We start from the raw sequence: 10170 nt of genomic DNA, 5'->3' as shown, positions 1-10170 counted from the left end.
GATGTTGGGCACTCCCTATAGAAACCAAGTAACTGGTAGTAATGGCAGACTCTCTTAATAAAACATAGCCACGATGTTCTAAAATTTAAGCAAGATTATGCTTCTGAATGTGTTAAACTTTTAAAGTGATGATTAATTTTCCAAGGATAAGCCTATTAGGACTGGGGTTTAGGAATGGGGATTTGTTTCGTCTGTAACTAGGAAAATGTGCAGGTTTCAATTCCAGTTTGTTGCTAATTTAGTTGCTCATTGGGTGTTTCCTGTTTGTTTGGTTTGCATGAGTGTTTTGTACTGTGAACATTCTAATCATTTCTTGGTAATGTTGTAGACAAAGTGCACTAATAAGGCTGCTATTGTTGGCAAATATGGTAACTATATTAGCCTATTGCATATTTTGGGATGTTGTGGTAATGTATAAATGAAAGGTCATCGTTCATGATATGTGCATTGAAAGGTCATCAGCCATGACATCTGGATGTCTGTTGCACTTTCTTGTAGGTACGAGGTATGGTGCCAGTTTAAGAAAACAGATTAAAAAAATGGAAGTGAGCCAACATTCCAAGTTTTCTTTTGTGAATTCTGTGGCAAGGTTAGTACCAATTCTAAGTGTTTTTGTGAATTCTGTCTGTGTTAAGTACCAATCATTGATAATCAATCTTGTGATTTTTTTCTTACTATATTTGTTCAGTGTTGTCTTTTTAGTATTGGATGCTTAGATTTATAATGATTTAGGAATGTATGAAGCAATATTTCAAAAACATTGAAAATATAACTAGCATAGATCCATCTTAAGTACGGATCTAACATGACCCGAGAGGGATCAAATTTTTTCACACTCAAACTTCTCTAGAGTGAAAAATACTGTGTGTTATTTTTCATTGTTTAAATTGTATTTTTTGAATGCTAAATATGGTATATATAGGACTAACCATAGAAACTTAACTTTTTCATGATATGTACATAATTAAAAAAAAATGATATATAATATATACGTAATTGACATTAAAATATTTTACATAACATGCAAATTAAAATGACTTTTTTATTATTAATATGTTTTTAAGTATACATCAATGTTAATTTATATTAAAATATTTTATTGATAACCCATATTGAATATTTTTATATATACAACATTAACATATTATATTTTAACAATTTCTTTTCTTCTGTATATAGATATAAATGAAGTTGATATGAAGATAAATTAGTTAACATAAATCTTCATATTGTTTATTTAAATTTCTTGTTAAACTATTTTGGAAAAGTATAAAATTTGAACATCTTACTCACATTTTTTTACTTGCAATATTAAATTCTCTATATAATATTAAACTCTGCTAGGCCATCATAAAATTTCTCAAACCCTCGGCAATAATAAGATCTTTCTTAAACCATTGGCAATATCAATATCTCTCTCTCCAAACGCTTCTTGGCAACAATGAAATTTCTCTACAACCAAAACATATTGATAATTTTGGAATTTATATTTTGTTCTCACCTTCACTGGGTGTTCATTTGGTTATTGTTTGTTCAAACCTTCTCTAAATGATATGCACGTTTATTATGAATATATTGTACAGTTTGCAGTGAAGAGAAAAGCTGTTGGGATTTGGGACGCAAGGATTGTGGAAAAGTGAAGGCAGGTGGTGCATATACATTGAAGTAAGTATATGTTCTGTATCGGGCTTCTTTCATTATTGTCATTTAGTATCTCATATAAGTATAAGTATGCCATATTGAGTTTCTTAATGTTTCTCATGTACTGTTTCTTGTTTCAGCACTCCAAGTGCTGTAACAGTGCGCAGCTCTATTCGGAGGTTGAGGGAACAGACAGAAGGATGATCTTTTGTAGTTATATTTTCGCAAGTGATTTTGAACATTTGTGAGTTGAAGTAGGAAGTCGAAAAACCAATTTTTATGTTAAATTATTATTGTGATGTCTTGTACTTTCCAGATAAACTATAAATCTTTTACACCCATAAATTTGTCTGATTTCTTTTTGTTATGTTGATAATCAGATCTTGAGAGGTGTTGAATGTGCTTTATTTTTATTTGCAAAACGGTTGGATGAAATTGAAATCAAAATCTTGGTTCCAGATTGTTATATTCATTTTTATGCAGGTTCTTTAATAAGGTTGGCAATATTAGCTCGATTATCATTTCTTTGGAAAGTCTCTTTGATATCCACTGGATTCCTGTTTAGACATGACAGTTCAATCTCTTTTTTGGTGTATTATCTTCACTAAATATCATGTTACTAAGAATGAAGTGCCTGGAGTAGAGTCAAAGCTACTGTTTTAGTTTGTTGTTCTATATAAGATAACAACATTAAATTTCATATAAGATCATTAACATAGATAATATATCTAATCTTCCTTGCACATATTGCTTTATTTTGGTGATGTGAAACTTGTTCATATTGCTGTAGATAAAATTTAGCAATCTTCCTCTGTTTTCATTCACCAACATGCGCAACTTTGTGCCCGTGCATTGGAAAACCAACACAGGAGACCATCACATTCTTTGATCCGTTTCGCATTGTTTACACCTCAAGGTATACGGTAGCTCCCAAAGGCATAAGGAATTCACATAAACTTAGACAAAGTAAGCTTGTTGGAATTAATGAGCATCACTTTGTTAATAATTTTCCAAAATTTTGAATGTCACTGTGTAATGGCATTCTTCTTGGAACATTGGTGATTGTGCATTCCTTGAACTCCATTGTTCAACTTTGCTGTGATTTTTGCCAGTTGTTCGAGATTTTGAAAATGGGGTTGCAACCTCGCTTCTCTGTGTTGAGTTGTCGCTATCATATCTTGTCATCCATCAGCCATACAACTAGTATACCCTCGAACTGGGGAAGGGAATAGGTGACCAATGTATTGCAGGATAATAATTTTAGGATTTTTTTGGTTGTATTGGATATTTTTTGAATTTTTGGACTTGTATGTTTGTTGAAAGGATGGTAAAACTTAAAATGAATAAACGGTGAAATTTTGTTTGCTTAATGGATTTTTATCTCACAAGCTTTTTTCATTGAATTTATTTCAAAAAATGTCACAATGATGATTTTTATTATTATTCACAACACTTAGGTCAACCCTAAATGTTACCACTGGAAACTGAAAGGAAATATATTTTCAGTTTTAGGGACTTGTATGTTTGTTGAAGGGATTGTAAAACCTAATATAATAAATAGTGAAATTGTGCTTTCTTAATGAGGTCTCAAGGGCCCTCTTCATTGACCCTATTTCTTGTATGTTTGTTGAAGGGATTGTAAAACTTAAAATGAAATAAACAGTGAAATTGTGTTTGCTTAATGGATTTTCATTTCACAAGCCCTCTTCATTGACCCTATTTCACAAAATGACTACAATGATGCATTTTTTTACTATTCACAACCCTTGATCAACCTTAAAAGTTACCACTAATTTTCTTCAATCAACCAATACAAATAAAATAAAAATAACCCTTGATCAACCTTAAATATTACCCCTAATTTTCTTCGATCAACCAATACAAATGAAATAAAAATAACTAGTTAATGCCATTTGTTAGAAAATTATATATTATGGAGCAATGGAACACATAAAATATTGCAGAAATATAAACACAGAAAACGCACAAAACAAGAGAGACACAAATATACGTGGTTCACCCAGTTTGGGCTACGTCCACCCCGAACAGCCAGTCCTTCCTTTCTATTATCCAGCAAAATGAAGAGACACAACCTACAGCAAATCCACTGTAATATCCTCTGTTTTCTCTCACAGTCTCACCTCTCTGTTTCTTGCTCACAGTATACACATCTACACACAGCCTCAAATACAATACCCTCATATAAAGAGAGGGGTTGCCTTCTAGGGCAAAAAACCCTAAACTAAACATAAGTTCTACCGTCAGATCATCCGCCTAATGAACGGCCCAGATTGACTAGAAAATACTATACTTTTACAAGGCAATTTTACAGCTGTTTTTAGCTTCGGGGGCGCTGCCCCCGAAACCCCCCGCCAGGGGGGGGCTCCCAAAGGTCGCAGCCGCCCCCCCTGGACCCCCCCTGCAGCGAACATTTTACGGGCGGCGTTGCCGCCCCCATTTCAAGCTGGGGTCCTATGTGGCGATACCTTTGAATATAGAAGATAATCAGGCTCCACACCCAACACCATTTATGAAATTCACGACTTTACATAATTTTTTTCTTAATCTTTTTATTTATTTATTTCACCACTCTTGATTAAATTTGAATATTACCAACTATTAACAATTTTGAAATACTACTTTCAACATTGACAAATCAACCAAGGGAAAATGAAAGGAAAGAAATATTCAGTTTCAGTGACTTGTATGTTTGTTGAAGGGATTGTAAAACTTAATAGAATAAATGGTGAAATTGTACTTGCTTAATGGAATTTCATCTCACAAGCTCTCTTCATTATCACTATTTAAAAAATTGCCCAAAATGATGCATTTTTTTATTATTCACAACCCTTTATCAACTCTAAATGTTACCACTAATTTTCGTCATTCAACCCATACAAATGAAATAAAAATAACAAGGCCATTCAAGAAATTCATGACTTCGCATAAATTTTTTCTTAATTTTTATTTTGTATTTCACCACTCTTGATTAACTTTGAATATTACAACTATTAACATTTCTGAAATACTACTATCAATACTCACAAATTAACCAATGAAAAATGAAAGGAAAGAAATATTCAGTTTCAAGTCTCTAAACCCATTGAACATGTGTCAAAAGTCAATTTAGCTTATAATCAAGGTGTGATCTCTTTATAAGCCAAAGTGGACACAAATACCTTACTTAAGGAGGAGATGGGGTTACAATTTTGGACATGAACACAAATTCCTTACTTATACATGATGTAGATGTGCACACCTGAATATCTTGTTGCATATCCTTACTATCCATGGGCAACCTATCAACATTGATGTTAGTATCCCTTTAAATATGATTTGCGGACATGTCACATATTCTTGAAAACTCAACAAATGAAATATATATATAACACTTGCTATATATTTAAAATATATTACAAAATCCCCTGAATGTATAATGGGGTTAAACATGATGACCTACATTGTAAAATCCCTAACTAATTATGCAACGCAAAATTGGTAGAAGGTTTACCACATGGATGAGATGTAACCCTATAAGGAAGGAACTAGACCCTTCGTAGTTTTACTTGTTATCCCTTATAAATTTGTGATATTGTTGGATTGTTTGATTGAATATGGATTTCACCTCAATCCATCTGCTTACCATACTTTGAATCCACTAGCTTTGGATGTGAGTTATAATGTAGTAACTTATTTGTTTATCGTTGAAGAAATGCAACACTAGGGTCTAAATGGTGTAGACATTTGGGATTGCAGTGATGAAAATCAAATTGGTTATCACATATCACTTAGAAGATCTCTAGTGAGCATTTCAAGATTTGTAGGGCTTTGTTTCTTCAAATGTGTTTGTTTACAAGCTGTATTGATCTCATTTGTAGTGTGTAAAAAGAAAAAACATTTATGTAGCATTATCATATTGTAGAATGATGAATTTGTTTTCAAGAGAAGGTAGTATGTGATTTCGTTAATTCTTATGAACAATGTGATGTATGATTTCAAATTACACATTGTTGAGGTGGATGAGTCATGTTCAACACAACAAGGCTTGGCCATGACATCCATTGTTATTATTGTTAGAATCGAGTAGGGGAACATATAAGAAAAGTTGAAAGGTCAGTTAGTACCTCGTTGTGTCTTTCATGGGATTTGGAATTATAAAGCTTTTATTTGTCTTTATTCTACATTGTTCATTATATGGCATTTGGCATGAAGTCATGACATGGTTACTTATCGAGCACATGTAGAGTTATTGCTCCATTGAATACTTCCTATGTAGTTCCAACCCTTAACATTTTGCGATATGACGAGCGCAACGTAATTATAAAACATAACATGTAAACTATCAGGCCTGGAAACCCAATCGTAAATCGCAATCGGTGGAATGAGCCAACCCATATACATAAGGCACTTTACGGACCTGCCAAACTTTATAAAACACAATAAATATGTTTTTGGGTTCGGCCATCGCATATCGCAATCGGCGGAACCCAAACCATATGCATAAAGCATTATGTGATATCGCGGACCCACCGACTTATAAAATGCAACTTATACTATTTTGGGTCCGGTCGACAATCGCAATCGGCATAGCCATATTCACATATATAAAGTGTTATGTGATGATCGCGGACCCAACGAAACTTTACAACCAAAAATATATATATATATATATATATATATATATATATATATATATATATATATATATAGATATAGATATATATATATATGGGTGTAAGGAACCCCAACTCCCTGAAATATTTGAAACGGGTTTTTTCTAAAAAACTATTTTCAAATAGTGTTCGATCCAATTGAATTATGTACTAATACTAATCAAAATTCAATTGGTTGGGTAGAGAAAATGCCTCAAGCCAGTGTCCGAGTACTAAGCGCTACAACGCCCAAGGAGGGGCTTGCGTTTGATTAGTTAGTTGGTGAGGCAATGGCTTACCAAGGCCTCCTACTTTTCCTGGGAGGTCAGATTCCATTGCTCGTTCCAATGTATATATATATATATATATATATATATATATATATATATATATATATATATATATATATATATATATATATATATATATATATATATATATACACATATACATATACATATACATATACATATACATATACATATATATCTATATATTTATTTATTTATTTGTCGGCGCCACCATTGCAAGTCACAATCAGCGGAACCCAACGTCCATAGCTCTGCGGTGCGGCAGACCCAACGGGACTTTAAACCACGATGTATATACCTTTCGGGTCCGACCCTTTAACTTTAACACTTGTTCCCTTTGCAAATCCGATATATTTCTTTGTTTCTTTCTTGTTTCAATATGCACATATATATATAACGGGACCCGCTCCATATAACTATTTATATTGCGATTTGACTTGATCACATGGGTTGATTCTTTAACAATTGTTTCCTTTGTGATTCTAATATATAATAAATAAAATGCTTCATTTCTTTTAGACTTTGCGGATAAGAGAACCTCATTAAGGTTGAACCCCTGCAATGATTTTTAGACCACACATTGTGATAAAAATGAATAATAAGCTTAAACACAATATAAGCTACAACACTGGCTATGATGATGTAAATCATCATTGATGCTTATCAATCCAGAGCCTTTCTTATATGAATATTTCAACTTGAGAACATCTTGATGTGTCATTATGAATACTTCCCTAGTTAAGAGGGAATGTTAAAAATTGTAACTAGTGTCGGTATTCATAATATAATAAAATGCAAATTCTATCATTCTTATATTCATTATTATTATTTTATTTTAGTCAAAGCATGTTCTTCATGCTTATAGAGCCAAAAAGAGAAAAATAAATTATCTTGGGTCTAAAGAAATGTATTTGAGTCAAGTCCCATTTGGACTTTTGTAAGAAAAAGAAAAATAATTTTTCTTTTGAGTCAAATAGTCAACATAAGGCCAAGTCAGCCATCATTAGAGAAAAACCACTGGATGGTTTTAATATAAGTCTTAAAGATTACATCAATAGGAAGCTCCAACTTCCAATATTCTTTGGTGACAACTAGAAGGAGCTCCAACCCCCCGATTTATCAACTCCCACTAAAAGGATGCTAACACCTTGATTTATCAACGCCAACTGCAAGGAGGCTCCAAACCACCTAGTTTTATCAGCTCCAACACCCCAGAAGCTCCAACTTTCCCTTGCATGACCTTACCACCCTGAAGTGTTCTTAGGATCCAACTTGAAGGAGACTCCAACCTCCACCTTGCACCATCCTGCCACCTTAATCAACAAGCCACCACTTGCCCTGAAGGCTCCAACCTTCAATTAACCACAATGGACCATGTTTCATCGGTCCACCTTTTCTCAATATCGATATAAAAATAATCTGTTGACTTTGTCAATTTGTAATACTAGCACAATGTCATCAACAATAATATCAACTTTCTCTTCTAAAGAGATCAAACCCTAGCAACATAAATAACTATGCCAAGTCCATTGGCACAGCAATTTGCTCAATGCATCAATAGCACATCAAACTCACTCGTGATCCTAGCTAGCATACGCAACACTCTCTGCAATACAATCCCGCTCAGATTGAATACATACAACTTCTCTCCTAATAACACCAATATTGCCAAACCTTATCAACAACCAAAAACCAACTCGGCTCATTATAACCAATCAACAATCCATGACTCAAACATACATCTCTCATATAAACCACAACAACATACCCTCAACCTCAATCAATACATTAGCAGTGATAATACAGGGCTTGCACACCAACAATACATGTCAACTATACCAATATTACTGTCAATTACAATGATAAATACAAATAGATTTTCAATGCTATATATGCCCTTCTATTCATCCTCAATAAACCTTAAACACTGCTTGCTTCAACCTTCAACAATGAATCCTATAAGACCTTGAAGTTTACTTCAAACTTATCGTTCACGAAGCTTCACAAAAGAATATCAGAAGAAGGATTTGTCCAATGAAGCTTTCTCAATATGATATGGTAATTAAGCTCAAAAATCTTCAAAATTTGATATGAATGATCCCACAAAAGGAAAATCCGAATTCTTCTTGTAACCTTAATTTAAATAAGACAAATGATAACCCCAGGAAGGTCGAGAAGACCATTTTTTATTAGGCCTTACAATGCTCGTTGGTCTAGCCTCACGAAGGCCTAAAATAGTCCAACGATAACCTTAGAAAATATGCCAAAAATTGGTCTCAACATAAGCTTAGAGAGGGCCTTTACGATGCTTGAAATCTTCTTCAGAACAAGGCTTAGAAGGCTGGAAATAGTCCTTGAATTTCCACAAGAGGGAGGCCGAGATGGTCCTAAGATCCGATGTGAGTTAACCCTTATAAACCATCCAAAAAAATGTGAAAAGCTGCATAGTTTTGGCCTGAGGAAACTATAGAACAAAACCCCATAAAGTGCAGGTCTGAGCCTCTGAACAAGTGAAAATTGGCCCATAAATAGCCTCAGAAGGCGTGCCACAAAAATTTTAGACATGGCTGAAGATTTTCATAGGAAGGGGCTACCCAAATCCTCCAACAAAGGGCCTCAGAATAGGATTAAAATTAATCAATCACCTTTGACTAGCGAAGAAACACCACTGTAAAACATATAAATTAAGCCCAAAACATCTCATAAAATTCGATCTTATACTTCAGATCAATGTGACTATACAAGACCTTAGAAGATCAGAAAATACTTAGAAAGATGAGTGTGAAAGAATGATCTTTAGGAGAGACCTGTGACTCTATTTATAGAAGAAGAAGGGGCTTTTATATGGGGTGGCAACATGGCCTTAAAACATAGTCAACCTGCTTAAAAAGTCATAAATTTGAATTTTCAAATTTAGAATTTGTTGAGCCAACTCAAACTTCAATTTTTCATTATTAAAAATCCTCCTTTACAAGCCGATTTGGGCTAGGATAATCCTCATTTGGAGGGTTGATAAGACCCACACTAATCAATCATTTTTTCTTGAATATTTAACTAATCATCAAAATGACTTTCATATTTCAAATTGGGCACCATGACCACACTTTTTGGGCTTTCAACTTCAACGAGGCATCTCTCCTCAATCGCAAGGAGTTATGTGGTGTGTCACCTATCATCAGAATCATCAGGACGAGGACAATCAAATGATGGTATTTTGCACAAAAACATTGATCTTCTCATTCAATTTTATCATCAAATGCGAGTTATCATGACCACATTGCAATGGCTAGGCTTCCTTCTTTTCCTTCAAGGGCTTCTTATCCATTGGAGTTGTTGGAAATACTAAGAGGGGGGGTGAATCAATATTTCTTTACAATTATTATTTTTATCGGTTAAAAACATTTATATTTGGAACACAGAAATAGATAACAGGAATAGATGCTTTTATTAATGTGATATTTGCAATAAATCAAGTACAATATATATATATATCAGTTGCCAAGCACCAACTTGGACTCTTTGTGAGGCTTCAACCTCCAGAGCACCAACTATGTCTTGTCAAAGCA

At 33.7% G+C, this 10170-nt stretch overlaps 1 pseudogene; it reads left to right on the top strand.

The window, feature by feature from the left end:
* The first annotated feature begins 319 nt into the window (after positions 1-319).
* On the top strand, positions 320-1845 carry LOC149146455 (large ribosomal subunit protein eL43-like; annotated as a pseudogene).
* Positions 1846-10170: the final 8325 nt, after the last annotated feature.

This window comes from Pinus tabuliformis, chromosome X (genome assembly GCF_031772625.1).
Source record: "Pinus tabuliformis cultivar Carrire ecotype Pingquan chromosome X, CPIR1, whole genome shotgun sequence".
Lineage (NCBI taxonomy): Eukaryota > Viridiplantae > Streptophyta > Pinopsida > Pinales > Pinaceae > Pinus > Pinus tabuliformis.
This window is presented reverse-complemented; position numbering and strand designations above follow the sequence as displayed.